Here is a 15,077-nt window from a genome sequence, read left to right as displayed (position 1 = left end):
GCAGGAATTTGGGGTTTAAAATACCCTTGACTATCACATATAGGAAACTTAGTGAAGTTACATGCCTGGCCTTTTAGTGCAGTCTAGAATATTACAGTGTTGTGTTTTTATTTTATTTTAAAAAATAAAACAAAATCAGACTTGAGGACCAAATAACCTGCAGAAATGGACATGGCCTGTTATTCACCTTTCCCTGTAGCAGCTCTGCCATCTGGCACTACCAAGTCTTTATGTAAAAAGTAAATCTGCATTAAGGATCATGAAACCACTGATTTTAAACTATTTCACCTGAACAGTTCACAGTCACATGAGACATCAAGCCTACAAAGGCACTATCATATACTTGTACAGCAGACTCAGAAGTGCTCTGCTGCTTTAAAAGATGAAGCATCAAACGGGAAAAAAAAAAAAAAAAAAAAAAAAAAGAAAAGAGCTAACCCCAGATTTCTGTGTCCCGATCAAATGCAAGGAGAATTCAGCACAGAAACAACATCACATCGTAATCCAGGCCAAAATCTCATTTAACCTGAGTGAACAGGAACTATACTCATACTTTCAATGACTCCAACTCCAGAGTGGGGCAGGGGGACTACAGACATGAAAGACCAGTCAAGTGGAAACTTGCACCCTGAAGACAAGTGAAAAGAATCAACACTGCTATATTCACAGTATAGGATGCATCCTTCACTCTGTATTTAAACTAGTACATGCTCAAGAATACACAAAGGTATTTCTTGAGACCAAAGTTGAGGCTATGACTTTTTCTGTGTGATACAAAACTTCGCACAATGCAATGAGGTGTGTACCCCTCTAAAAGTTTGGGTGTTCCACAGAACAGGGGATGTGTTCACCCGCCTCTCTGCCTGAACTGTTCTAGAATTAAGAGAAGAGCTCTTCATGGCACAGCATGAACAAAGATTTAACAGTTCTTTCCCCCTTCTCTTTAAAACCAGGAAAAAAAAAAAATCTAATCCAAACAAGAAGACTTACTCCTAAAACAGGAAAAGGAACAAAGCAGATGCTTTCTAGATACACACACATATACAAACAGAAGACCCCCCAAAACCACTGATGTAAAACCCGTCATTTCTAAAAACAACACAAAGAAAAAGACAAGTTTTCCAACAAACAAGATGTTTCAGTATTGCAAACAGTGCTATGCATACTGCTTGCATATGCAAGAATTTTATTCAAGTATAACTCCAATTTCCAGGGACTGACTTCTAATATTAAAAAAAAAAAAAAAAAATTTAAAAAAAATCAACAAAAAACCCCACACCAAAACCTCATACAAAAACTCATTTTCCCTCCTTTCTTTTCAAATTTAGATTTGAAAACAGAAATGCTGTGCTATGACACAATGATTTACTATACAAACACCAATATACTGCTGCTTTTTCATATACTGTGGAGTCCTGTTTCAGAAAGTCTAATGTCAAATAGCAATTCATTACAGAAAATATGGCAACCATACTTTTGGGTGGAAAATAAATTAATTAATAAATGATTATTCAGTGCATGCACCATTTTCTAATACATTTAAAACTCAGCATGTGATAGAGCAGTGCTCAGTTTGGGTTAATCATCAGGTAAAACTCTTGTACAATCAAAATGTCACCCATATTAAAGATGATTCATGTAAATTTGTTTCAATACAACACTGGATTTCCCCTAGGATCTTCATCAGCCATTTATCAAGGCTAGCTATACATCACTGATAACATAGCTTTTGCATAAAATACAAGCTTCCTCTCACTCAAAGTCTCAGAGCTTTAAGAATTTTAGAGAAATCCTGTATTTTTTCCATGTAATTCATTTTTCCACTTACTATCTACAGCAACATTTGTGTTTCCTTCAGAGGCATTTCACCCCTGCCATGGCAAAGAGAGGTTGAACAGCACGCACAAGAACAATGCTGCTGCCTGTTTCAAAACGTGTACTCATAGACTGAGAAAGCAGAACATGCAAGAGATCAGAGATAATCCAGTAACATTGTTTTCCAAGTGCCAGGAAGGCAGATGAAGGGCTCAAAATAACACAGTTAGGGCAAGGCAACAAAGAAAGCCGCAGAAAAAAGTAGCAGGTATTATGAAGGAAGAAACAAATAAAAAGGATGGGTAAACACCCCACCTCTCATTCAAAACACAAATGACACAGAAACAAAAGTAAAGACCTGAATTACATGAGCTTTGCTGCTTTCCACCATTTAAGGCTTGCTTTGGTGGAAAACCTGTCAAGGGAAGAAAAATCATTAAACAGATCACAGTAGAGCAGCTGAAGTGAGAATTTAAACATAGGGCTTAAATTTCCATGGGAAGTCCACAAAAGCTTCAGCAAGGGCAGAGATGAAAAACATGGCTCTGGGATTATGCAGAGATGAGAAAATTAGCCATGCAAGCACCAGTGATGTCCTGTAGATTAGGAACAGGAAGGGAGAACAGTGAGCTGGGATCTCCTGCTTGAGTTCACTGGAGATAACTAGCCTCTACTACATAAAAATGAAGGGCAAGGAGATGATCAACTCCCACACTTCAGGTCTTGCCAAAAGTATACATGAAATGGCCCCCACAGTTCCTGCCATTTATTGCCCTTACAGCCTGATGCAAAGGCAACTTAAAGCAACAAAAACCAACTTTCAGAGTGTCTAAAGGGCAGAATTTAACAAGACCTATCATACTTCCTGCAAAAGCCCTGCACAGGATCAAATGCAGCTGCTTATTTTGTATTTAGCACAAAATTGTGATTTTTTTTCCTGCATAAATCTCACCTGCCTTGCATATTTACATTTTAGTTGTGATTTGTTAATCTATCCAAAAGAAGGCATGTCATTATCAAGATAATATCACAACAACTACTAAAATTGTTTTAGTTTTTCCCAGAAGCTTGCCAACTTACATAAAGCAAACTAACTACCTTGTGAAGCCAGGCCTTTGGTTTTTTTTCAGCTGATACTCTTTTTCACTTAATGGCATTCCAGTGGCACATGGAGAGGCATAGCAGGCACCAGAAGAACAAGATGAATGGGGGAGAGTTCTCTCTGGTGATCATCACTTGCACAAAGTTTATGGACCAGTAGGATGAAGGCTGGCATACTGTTAAGATGTTAAGCCTGTCCTTTAAATTTCTTTTCAAAATGTTAACTATTTATTATTTAACTACATGCACAATGTGTTAATAAAGAAATTAAGTAAACTCAATTGAAGATAGTTGAGTTTTATTACAAAACATTATTTGTTCTGGTTTGACAACACAGAATGCATACTCTAAATACATACATACTTAGAGGTAAACACGAAGGCAAAACCCACTGTGACATAATTTCAGAAAATAATTCAGATACAAATCAGTGGAAAAATTAAGACTGCAGACACTATTTTATTTGGACTTGTTTGGATTTGAAAAAGGAAGGAAAGACTGCCATGTGCCAGAACTTTATTAGTGAACAGTCTTAATGCCAATGTTAACATTTTTTAAAGCAGCATGCATTTACAATGCTGTAACATGAGAAAGATCAGAAACATAAACCACTGAAACTAGTGACCCAAACTTTGCTCTGGAAGGTTGGTGCCCATGAATGACTTTGCTCTAAAAAACTTCTCTCACATTATCATTTTCTCAGGTGGATGCCACAAGAAATTCAAAGATACAACAAATGCACTAACAAACCTTGGTTCACATTAACAAGTTAATCTTTGTAAAAAAGAGTAAGTAACACGAATACAGTTAATTCACAGGAATGAAAAGACTGCAGTGGCAAATGCTATAATTTTGCAAATAGAGTAAGACCCCAAAATACTGTCATTTTTAAATGACCTTACTACAGAACCATATTTCTTTGAGAGAAGAAAGCGGTCATTTTTCTGTAAATTCTACAAAGGAAATAAGTGATAGTTTCAAGCAGCTGAAAGTAACCTAGTAAATATCTTCATTCTCTCATTCTGAAAGTAATATTTAGAAGTGACCAGGCTCCCTTGTTACTAAGAGCAGCTGCAAACTCAATGCAAGATGCAATTTAAAAGGACACTGCAAAAGAAATTAAGGTAAATTCATTACTGAAGTTCAAAAACAGAGTTCCTAATTTAGAAAAATGCATGTGGGGAGTACAGCAAAACCTCAAGATTCAGTAGTTTCCATATGAGGAAAATTTGTGATTCCAGTCTAGGCTACATTAAAATTATAGCATCACAGTGAATAAAATAGCAGTGAAGACACTGCAAAAACCCAGACTGTTTTACACACTCTGAATATGTCAACACTAACCAGCATGTGACCTACATTCTGCATGTAACAACTGTCAGAACAAGACACATACACAGACATATAAAATAAACACTTTCATACATATGGACACACACATATATATAAAATAAATACATACATATATATGGACTTTCAGCAGCACTAAAAGAAAGTCATCCTGATATCTGGAAGTACCATTAAAAGTATTTGAACAACCTGTTTAAAACCATGCACTGCCCACAGTCCCAGCCTGAATGCTGAAGTCAAAACACTGTGATACTGAAGGTAAACAATTATTTTGTTCTTTCTAATGCCAATGTTTTTTAATCCTGTTAACACAGAAATTCAAGTGTCGGTAAATTTAGTTTAAGAAAGAATTACAGAGATGAGCAGACAGCTGCTTTCCTTGCCCCACCATCTAGCAGCACTGTTTCTTCAAAAGAGGTCTTCTGTACTTAACATGGCTGCCATGGCTTACATAACATCAATGAATGAGAATACAGTAATTTTGTTTCCTAGGACATGCACTGCCCATTAGCCATATGATTCATCCATACGGCACTGCAAACAGTCACTTTACAGTAACAAGGCTCCAAAAATCATTATCCTCTGAGAATAAGCAGCAGCAGAAAGAGACTCAGCCTTCACTAGCTCTAAATTCCCTTTCATATCTTCCTCTAATAAATAACAGACACTCTTACCTTAAGAAAACAATAATAATTGTGCTTGGTGGAGCCTCCTCTGTTTCATCTGTGCTTATAAAAATCCATCTTGACGCAACTGTTTGCTGCTGCAGCAGGTAATCAACAATCTAACCTGCTTCTTCTGTTGCCAGACCTGCTCCATCCGAACGCTAGCAAACGTGAACGCTGTCAGTGTGAGTCATACCAGTGACTCAGAGCAGATGCAGAACTGCAGGAGGAGTTTAAGTTTCAGGGCTTCCTTTTGCTCGTTTATTCCTGCTCTCTGTTGCACAGGCACACACTCACTGCCCCTGTCTGCCTGCTGACTTCCCCAGCTTTTTCTTTCTGCAGCAAGGTTGATTTCATTGTCTACATAATCTCATTTGGTTTGTGGTTGGGCTTTTTTTTTTTTTTTTTTTTTTTTTTTTTGGGGGGGGGGGGGAGGGGGTGTGTTTGGGTTTTGGTTGGGTTTTGGGTTTTTTTCCCCAGGATAGCAATTCTGTTTCTTTCTTTACTGTAAATACGTTTATCTTGAATGTAAAAGCTTGCACTGCAAGCCAGGTCAATACTGTGGTATGGCAGGTGATGTGCTACTATGATATCTGTGGCTTCACACAGCTCATCACCATTAAGAACTTAAATACCTCAGGAAAAAAAATCTAAAACAAAAGTATTGACTTGGGGCAATATCCACTTATTCATGACAAGTTTATCACATAGTGTCTCTGATTTCTTTTAAGTACTCTGGTGAGGGTAGATTCAGTCTCAAACGCAGTGAGATAAAAGAACCGTAGAAGGGATTATGGGATGCATATGAGCAGAAATGCTGTGCACCTGACATGAGTATAGCAGGGAAACAGGAAAAGAGCATAGCTGCATTACAGGCAGAAGCAGAGCCTTCGAGTTTAGGGCTGAATTCTGGAAGCCTCCACCAAGCTATCCATCTCACTACACATTGATCACAACGGTCAAAGAAGCTATTTTATCACTTATTTTCCAGGCCAAACAGACTTCATCACATAAAACTGAGAATAGGCACCATGAAGCCAAGGTTAGGCACTTAATGTTAGCATTGGTAGGCACTGCTGTACCGATTACACTTTATTTCTGACATGAGCATGTTATACTAAGCAGTTGCAGCGCTGAGGAAGTCCAGCCTTCAAAGAAGGCAGATGAAGCCCTCTATTACTGAGCCAGCAGGTCAACAACATGGGAACAAACTATGGCAGAACGAATCAAGAGAGTAGTCAAAAGAAGCTGCTGGCCTAAGGAACAATACCGTTAAAACGTATAGAGCTTAACAGCCATGCATATAAACATCCTAGTCTGTCTGGGAAAAGACACTTGGTTTAGGTGAAAGCATTTACAGCAGAAATCTTTCCTCATACTCAGCAAATGTCCAGCTGGCTATTGCCCAGATAAACAGATTTGTGTTGAGATTCTCATGGAAAAGCTAATATTGAAGTATAACTTTTATGGTTCTGTGGGTTTTGTTTTCTTAAAGAATTTCTTCTTTTGCAAAGCCTAACCAAATGAAAGGTATATCCACCCATCCAAACCAACTACATGCATGGCACCTTTCAGTACTGTTTCTGGTTGTCATTAAAGCTGCTGAATGGACTTTGCACTGTTGATGGTGATGTTTACTCTCCATGTGTTTCAAAGTAACCAAGAACACTGGCTGGGCAGCAATCAAGAGGCGAAGGAATCAAGATGAGAAAAACAATCCTTGCAACATGGTGATGAGATAACATAAACAAGGGGGATAACAAATAGCTGGCAATTTCCCCCATTCAAGGAGGTTTCTCTGCTTTTTTCCTGATTGTAAATACCTGTATAATATTGTAAAAACTGCATATTTGTACATATTCATTGCATTGCATTGTAGAGTGTAGTTTTGTTTGTAAATAGAGCTTCCATTTGCTTCCCTGAGTAAGCCAAATTTTTGTTAATGTGGTGGTAAAGTTCCAACCCATTAGACTACATCATCCACCAACGTCTCAGCAGCATCTTGAGTATATAACAGTTAACAAAGAAATCTGCAGGAGGCTGTGGGAAACCATTTTCAGCACACCACACAAAGTATTTCTCTTCAACTGAGATCTCATCTAAGTTACTGCTATATCTATGACCCAAATACAGGATATTTTTCATTTTTCTATCAATCCAAAGCAACACATCCTGCATTGAAAAGATACTACAGTTACAAGTTGTCTGCAACATTGTGCACACAGATCTCAGACACAAGTACTTCACATCTAGTGAAAATGTGCAACACGACCTAAATGCCTGTTTTCTCTTTATGGTCTATTCTCAGCAGATTAAACAAGAGACTCTGAGAGACTGAGATCACATAAATCAGACAAAACAAAACAAGAAATAATATCTCATAGCATCAAAAACATACTGACCAGATGAGAGACTAGTTTACAGACAATGCTGTGACTCCTGTGTATGCAAACATTGATACATTTGCTTCATGCGAAGACTTGCTTGGGTAACAAGGACTCCCCAGATTACACTTGATGTCAGCACAGTGTCAGCTGATCTTTTGGCAACTGGCCTGCTCCTGTCTATCCACTTCTGTTCTCTTTTTCTCTTTAATGACAACATCTGCCCCTGTTTTACATTGACAGAAAAGGTCAGCAAGACATTAATAACACATTAAACCTGACAATCAAGTGATGCACCATTTACATTTATCCTGTGCCCAATCTCACTTTCCTTATATTCAGAGCTCTGCTTTTTCCTAAAAAACTATGCAGTGCAAATGCAGGAAGATCCATACTCTCAAATCTTATATACGTGCTGTAGAGGTCACTTTGGATAACAGAGAAAGCATGTCAGTAAACACCAGGTCTCTCCAGGATTCTAAGAATATTAAAATTTGTTCTGTCAACATAGACATAACTTTCTGATTCCAAACAATATTTCTTTTTCTCTACAATGTACAACTAACTCTCTGTTTCAAACGAGCATGCTTCATTTTCTGCACACACACAATAAATTCAATTTAACATTGATCTGTGAATCATAACAAAAGAGATACCCAAAGCCAGGCACAAACTCATTTTGAGGCAAGCATATGTCACCACCATGGTTCTTTGCACTAAGAAAATGCTTCTCCACTCTGGTGGGAATTGTCTACATAATATTAAATTTGCTCATTCAATACACTCTATATATTTTCTTAGCAAGGTTTTTCTTGTTGTCTTCACAATGCATGACTTGAAGGTATCATGCTGGTCTTTGTGACCTATAACTAGTAGGTTATTCAGATAGGTCAGAAAGAACAATTGCCAATGCTGGAGAAAGTCGATGCAAAGACTTACTGTTTTCTCAGTATCATCTGCTGAATTGGGTAAATGAAATCATTACAACTGAATATAAGCTGGACAATTTTGATGACTGTTTCACAAGATATCTTATAAAATTTATTCCTCTTCATCCACATGAAGAAAAAACAGCTGTAACACATGACTTTTGTGTTTGTACAACAAATTTCTAATGCTTTGTCTTGTATTCTCATCTGTAGTCCTTTGGAAGTTAACTACCCCTCAGTTTTAGCAAGGAAATCATCTTCTGTTCCTCATTAGTAAAGTGATGAACATTTAAGGATTTTCCTATGCAGTCTTTTATTTCTTTCTTGGCATTCTTTTTCTTTGCCAAAAAAAAAAAAAAATATCTTGTTAGTACAGCCTAATACAGTGGTTCACAAAAAGCTAAGAGGGTGCCCAGTCCCCAAGTGTATGCTGACAACTAAAAGGTCTAATAAAAAGAAAAGGCATGGTTAAACCAGTATTCTTCTTTCACTCTCAAAATTCTATATTTCTGCCTTCAATGTAAATTATGTAACAATCCAGTCAGAAAGTTATCCACATGCTAACAAATTTTAAGTTGCTATGTGAGAAACCAACTTTTATTTGGGGTGTTGTGACCGTTTGAGGCTGTGCCTTTAAGAAAGGGACAATGCTGAGACATTCTGGCTGAATATTTTGTAAACAAAGATAGGTTTAAGATAGGTGCTGTAAATTATTCCACAGATTAATGTCACTAAAAATCTGTGGTAGTTTAGGCTGGGTGCCACACAAGCCACACCTGTGACATCCCAAAAGAGGGCCCAGCCCAGTGGGTGGTCACAGGAAGCCAGGTATTTCATCCCATAATGCCCTGCTCCCCTATAAAACATCAGTGGGGGGGGGGGGGGGGGGGTCCTCACTTCCTCTTTCTTCCCTCTCTGCTGCCTTGACAATGGGGTGAGCTGTCTCCCTTGGGCCTGACCTGGGTTGGGGGCAGAGAAAGAGCCTGGGGGGAGGGGTTGGGTGTACCCCCAGGTGGGGGTGGGATGTTCTTGGGTATGTTTCAGGATCTCTCTCCTTGTAGTTTTCTGTAAAACTTTCATTTTTTTTTCCATTTAAAATTTCCACCATTTTTGCAATCCATTTGTCTGAGTCTTTCTTTTGCCTGTGGTGGGAGAATTGGTCTCTCAACCTACCATAATATCAATGAGACCATTCAAAGATTAAGAAACTGTAGACACTGAATTGTGTATCAGAAATCAGACCAGTGGAAGCTCAAGGTGCAAAAGCTTATTAATAGTGTTCATTAAAATTTATTTTAATTATTTAACTTTTTTAAAATGAAAGTGCTTCTTTTATGATTAATCTGAATTTTGACATTCAGAAGTTAATTGACTTGAGATCATTAGGGATTTTTACTAAAATTAGGCTATGGAAAAAGTTCACAAAAAGTAGCTCCTTGGTGCTTTTAATATGGCTTTGAAAAATCTTCATGTCAAAAGTTACATGTCTTATTCTAGACCATGAAATTTAGAACAAGGCAGGAAATGAAAAAAAAAATAGGTTCAGAATCTACTTATTAAATAAAGAGCTTTCATTCTCCCTCCCCCAGGTACATAAAAATAAAGACTGCTTTAAAGAAACCCCTTTGTACCTTTGGCTGGTATTCTACCACTTATGATATCTTTTTCCACATATCTAAGTTCAGGTGGTATATCAGAGGTGTGAGTAGTTGCTTTGGTCTTTTTAAAAACCATTTTCATTTGTTTATATATAAACCAGAAGTATACAATGATATATTGCTATATAGATTTCTAGATTATTTTAATTTCCAATTATAGTGAAAGGTATCATTGCATGAGATGTCTTGAACTAAAGAGAGACCAAGATTAAAGATGTTTGCATCATATACTGTTTTGGGAAAAGACCTTGAATCCTTGAATTTAAAGGAAACTAGACTGGGCAGATAATACTTGAAGACATTGCATCATTTGATTACCAGGTTTAATGTATTATTAGAGTTTCATCAACCTACTGTTGTGAAGAGGTTATTAAATTTATGAATATGAATTATTAAAATATTTTTATTACTTATAAAAATATTAACTGAATTGCTAACTTACATACATGTTCTAGTGCACGTTCATGAAATACATTCCATAAGTGGTTTAGCGTTATGATTAGAACTTAATTGAACTATCTGTAGACCATTTCTATATTTTTATAACAAAGGGTGCAGTTCCGCCGCTTGGCCACTAGATGGTGACTCGGCAGGACGTGGGCGGCTTCTGGCTATACACAGCAATATTATTATCTTTCTGTATGTCAGCGATTACTCTGCTAGACGCAGATACTTTGAACTGAGTGCTAGTGGATGGAAAGCACGTGGAAGATATTCTGTAGCTGTAGTTTGTAGCAAGGTGGACATCCGGCAGACCACTGTCACTGGACTGGTTCCCAGTCAAGTTGGACGGCAGTGTTGGGTTACTGTCTCCTCTCTTCACAGCAGTGGAGAGGGAATAATGGAACCTGGGCTTAGCGCAGAAGCAGGTTCCCTTCAGGACTCAGTCGATTCCCTCCAGACAACAGGGATAGGTCGTGGTCAGGGTCGGCCCGTGGGATTGGCCCTTGGAGTCGGCTTGCACGACAGGGTGGGGCGATGGTTGCCGGTAGGCGGGCTCGAAGGACGCGGCAGCAGGCAAAGCTACGGGGTCGGGCCAACTACGGTGATTCTCGGGGCTGATGTAAACAGCCTTGGGGATAGAATGCGGCTGCGTTAGGCAGCAGATTCTCGTTTACTGAGCTTAAAGGAACAGTGGGACTCTTGGAGCGGTCCCAGGTTTGGTGCAGTACAGGCATGAACAATGCTTTAGTCTTCCCTGAGGTTTACAGGGCTCAGAGTGGCACACGTCGCGGCTCCTCTCCCGCTACGGCGGGGCTAGGCATATGTGGACTCAGTCTTGATCAAGTCCTTTCTCCTCGGTAACTGGGCAGATCTTACCCTCGGGGGTTGATCCAGTCCTCCGGTGGCACAGTGGGCTCTCCTGGTCGGTATGACTGGCTGTAGCGACGCTGGCTTCTTGGGCTCAGCGAAGGTCCTCCCTCTGGAGATGATCCTCACGATTGCTTCTCAAGATGCAGAGGCTTTCAGTATGTGTGCATGTATGACAGAAGCTAACAACAATAAGCTCAATGGCAGAGGCTATGGCTTGAGAGTTGTTCTCTCGAGCAAGCACAGAGACAAAGTGAAAGACGGGGCAACTTGTTTACCAACTGGGGTGATACTTAATAGATTCCTCAAGGCTGGGCTTGACCAATGGGCACTCTCATAAACAACTATAGAAAGTGTGAAGCTAGAATTATGCCCATACTTGGTATTTGCATGAGCACTGTGTGTGCTGGCCTGGTTAATGCCTTGGCTTTTGTCTTCCTCCTGAAGAAGGGGGAACTTGTCCACATGCTGGGACAAGATTCAATATTTGGGCATAATGTGCCTTCACCACACCTTCTCTAACAATGTTTGTGTGTCTGTATTGAGGAAGCATGATTAATAATAAGGAATCATGATTAAATGGAAACGTAACCGTGCCACTTTATACTGCAAAGCCTATTTCCTGTCAAATGTGTGGCACACATTCATTCAGTTGTGGAACATATCCATCTACATCATCAAACAGTTACAGCTGTGCAGAGAAGCAATGTGTATACCTTCACAAAGAAGCTCTTGTTTAAAGTTTGGTTCCACCAGCACAGACTGCTAAAAATCCAGGCACCACCCTTTTATACTATGAAGGTAGCAAAACATATATATCCCTCCCTACTTCTACCTTCTTCTAATTCTGTCTGTGATGCACTTCAGCTGCTTGCAATCAATAGCTACTCCTGCACTTGCCTGATGAGGCTTACAGTGATTGCAGACCAAAGGTCCTGCTGCCCTGGACTTCTGGGAGCTGCAGCTGTCCTTCCCAGCCTTTCTGGGCCACTGACTCAAGGTTTCCTTGATGTGAAGGTCAATGTGGATTGTTCAGTTTTGTGGTTTTATTTCAAATTGAAGAATAAAGCAGATAGAAGTCTAAGACACAGAGGCACAAGTTTCTAGGGCCTACCTCACTTATACTGTAATGATTTTATTAATTACTTGCCTGATGTTACCCAAAGAGCATTGGGAAATGAATCTTAAGCTCTGTTTAGTTCACTAAGTATTGGAAAAGCTTTATTTAAATGTATTACTAAGTAATTTCAGGATAATGTATAATTTTGGAAGGAAGATACCCATTTATCTTCCATTCAGTTCATACAAAGTTGACTATGATCAATATAGAACTGTTTAAAGAACTTTTTAATAAATGACAGTCACATTCCTAGAAAAATGTACTCAAAATACATTCACTTTTGCAAGCTAAGGGTTTCAAACACTCATTAAATTATTTTAGATATAAAAAGACATACTGAAAGGAGCTGGCTGCAAATACAAGATCACCAATAAAAGTGTTTATCAGCAAGAGCCATAAAGATGTGTAGTATGAAAATATTTATTGATTACTATAGTCCAAAACAGCATTCATTCTCTGCTAATCTCTTTTGGGAAAAACAATTCTAATAACCCCCATGAACAGTTTTCTGAAATAGAATACACAATATTCATCATTGCAGATTACATATGAAGATTGAACAGAGACTCCAAACTAAGAAAAGCAAAAGACGACAGTGCCTTCATTTGTTGTCAGTTCTTCAACACAATCCAAATCTAAGTAATTCTCTCAAAGATGAAGAATAGTCATTTATAGTTTCAGAACCACCCATTTTGCTTGAGAACCACTGAACTATCTCCAGCTCAGTTAACTACTGCACACACAGTACTGGTTCAGTGAGGAAAGCATAAGTAAGGGCAAATACCAGCACAAAGCTGGAGCTGCTGTAGGAGAAGGGCTGTTTTCGGATAGCTTTGGAAGGCTGTGTTTAGTCTTTGACTTAGAAAAGAATGTTAACATCTTGTAACTGAAGGAAGAAATTAGGCAGAATTTGGTTGGATGTGTTAAAATATTATTTTGTTATTTTAACCTATTGTATGCCTTAATTACACACACACCAGTAGAAAATAACCAATTAAGATGTGACATATGTGTCTTCTGACAGAGTATATAACTTTGCTGTATAACGTAATAAACATCTTTGCCTGCTTTAATCTTGTCCTGGAAGCTGTGCTTAGGGTGGTCGAAGACCTACACTACAACAAATGCTGACCCTGACAACAACGCTATACTGCAACAAGCTGCAGCTGCCTTGAGCTAAGCACAGTGGAGTATGGGAACTACATGATCCACACCCACAACTATGGAAGGACTCTTAAAATACATAGGCTGTAATTCAGTGTAACTGCTGTACTTAATATGGAAGAGGAAACAGACACATTAATTTTAAAGGAAGACAAGTAAAAGCTATCCTCACATTAAACCAGCCTCAAAAGCGTGGGTGTCTTTAATTTACAGTGGGTCTTAAAAAGGGTAAGGTGCAAGTGCCACCTTTTACACAGTGTTTCTAAATAGCCTGCCTTTTTTAGGAACTCATATAATAGGCAGAAACCACACAAATACCGGCCAACAACTATTTCAAAAGAACCTGAAACTTTGTCAGCTTCATATAAAAGAGCTTAAAGTTTACTTCTATAATTTAGATAGCAGGTAATCAGTATATGCCTTTTTTTGGTACAAAAATGGCACATTTTCTCTACCCACTCTTTTTACCCCTAGTTCCTTGTCTCCCAAAAATATTTGATTTCAGGCTCCAAAAGTCTCAGCGAGACCTGCCTGAACCTTTTTACAAGTAGTAACAAACTATGCATGAAATTGGTAGCAATTATAGCTTATATAAGAGAGTCAGAAGGAAATGGTAATTTTTTAACCTGCATAAAAAGCTTTCCACACAGGAAAGCAACATATTTTGGTATCTTATTTGTGCTCTTTTGGTTGGTTTGTGTTTAGGAGAGGCTTTTTTAGCTTTATTATTCTAATGTTCCATGTCACTGTGGGCTAAAAACCTATAGTTTAGATAGTAAAAAGAGGAAATATGTAGCCTGTGGAGTTAAGTTTTTAATTCAAAAATCTCATATTAAGGAAGATATATATTGATATAGATAGATAAACAGCAAAAATTGCATTAAGGAAACAAATCTATTGATTCCTCCCGAAGATGTGACCTGTTAACCAGGAATAGAAGACTATTTAAGAACATAAATTAAAAAGTAGTGGCTTAAAATTTTGTAATGCCTCTGATCTCTTTAATAGGTTGGAAAAATTACTATAATCTGTGCATCCCCTTTGTAGAGGTGGAGGCTGAAGAGACTGTATTAACAAAAAGTCCAGGAGAGTCAGAAAATGCACTTTAATTCTCTACTTTCTCAGAAATAAGAGAGGCGGAGTGTAATTCAGAGCACCCAAGTTAAGCAGGAGGTAAGCTGCTGACTTAGGTGTCAGGAATCACCTTTCTGAAGGCTCTCATCTCCCTTTAAAACTGTGGTAGGTATGAAGTCTGTTGGTGCTAATATGCCCCAATCAGGCCTACTAACACATAAAAAAATCTGCAAAAGATAAACAGAAAAGCTACAGCAGCTTAAGTGCTAAAACTAAGTAGGGAAACTATCCAGTAAAAGCAGAGTTCAAAATAGAACTTAGATGGGAATAATTTGGCTGTGAGGTATGAGATGTTTTTAGAAGATGACAGAGGAAATGTCAGAGCTGGAGAATCAGGACTCTAGGCAAGGCAAGGATTGATGTTACCATGACAGGATATGATGTTAATATATCAACATGAGAGCAGTTCCTAGTGTGTGGTCTTGAAAGAAGAGAAGTAAATGGCG

At 38.4% G+C, this 15,077-nt stretch overlaps 1 protein-coding gene across 9 annotated transcripts in view; it reads right to left on the bottom strand.

Annotated features, from left to right (window-relative positions):
• Positions 1 to 15,077, bottom strand: part of INPP4A (inositol polyphosphate-4-phosphatase type I A) — a 148,180-nt gene that overhangs the window by 104,772 nt on the left and 28,331 nt on the right. For 3 of the 9 annotated variants that reach the window (XM_068139029.1, XM_068139049.1, XM_068139058.1), the window contains exon 1: positions 4,941 to 7,166. The exons of 3 other annotated variants lie outside the window; for them this stretch is intronic. The gene's annotated coding sequence lies outside the window, so the exon portion shown is untranslated. Of the gene's footprint in view, positions 1 to 4,940; positions 7,170 to 15,077 lie in introns of those variants that run through there. 3 more of the 9 variants (XM_068138985.1, XM_068139020.1, XM_068139040.1) reach the window with 2 other exon arrangements.

Source organism: Melanerpes formicivorus, unplaced genomic scaffold, assembly GCF_026170545.1.
Source record: "Melanerpes formicivorus ecotype bairdi unplaced genomic scaffold, bMelFor1.0.p_v2 SCAF_1, whole genome shotgun sequence".
Classification (NCBI taxonomy): Eukaryota; Metazoa; Chordata; class Aves; order Piciformes; family Picidae; genus Melanerpes; species Melanerpes formicivorus.
Note: the sequence above shows the minus strand (reverse complement) of the source record. Positions and strands in the feature narration are given on the sequence as shown.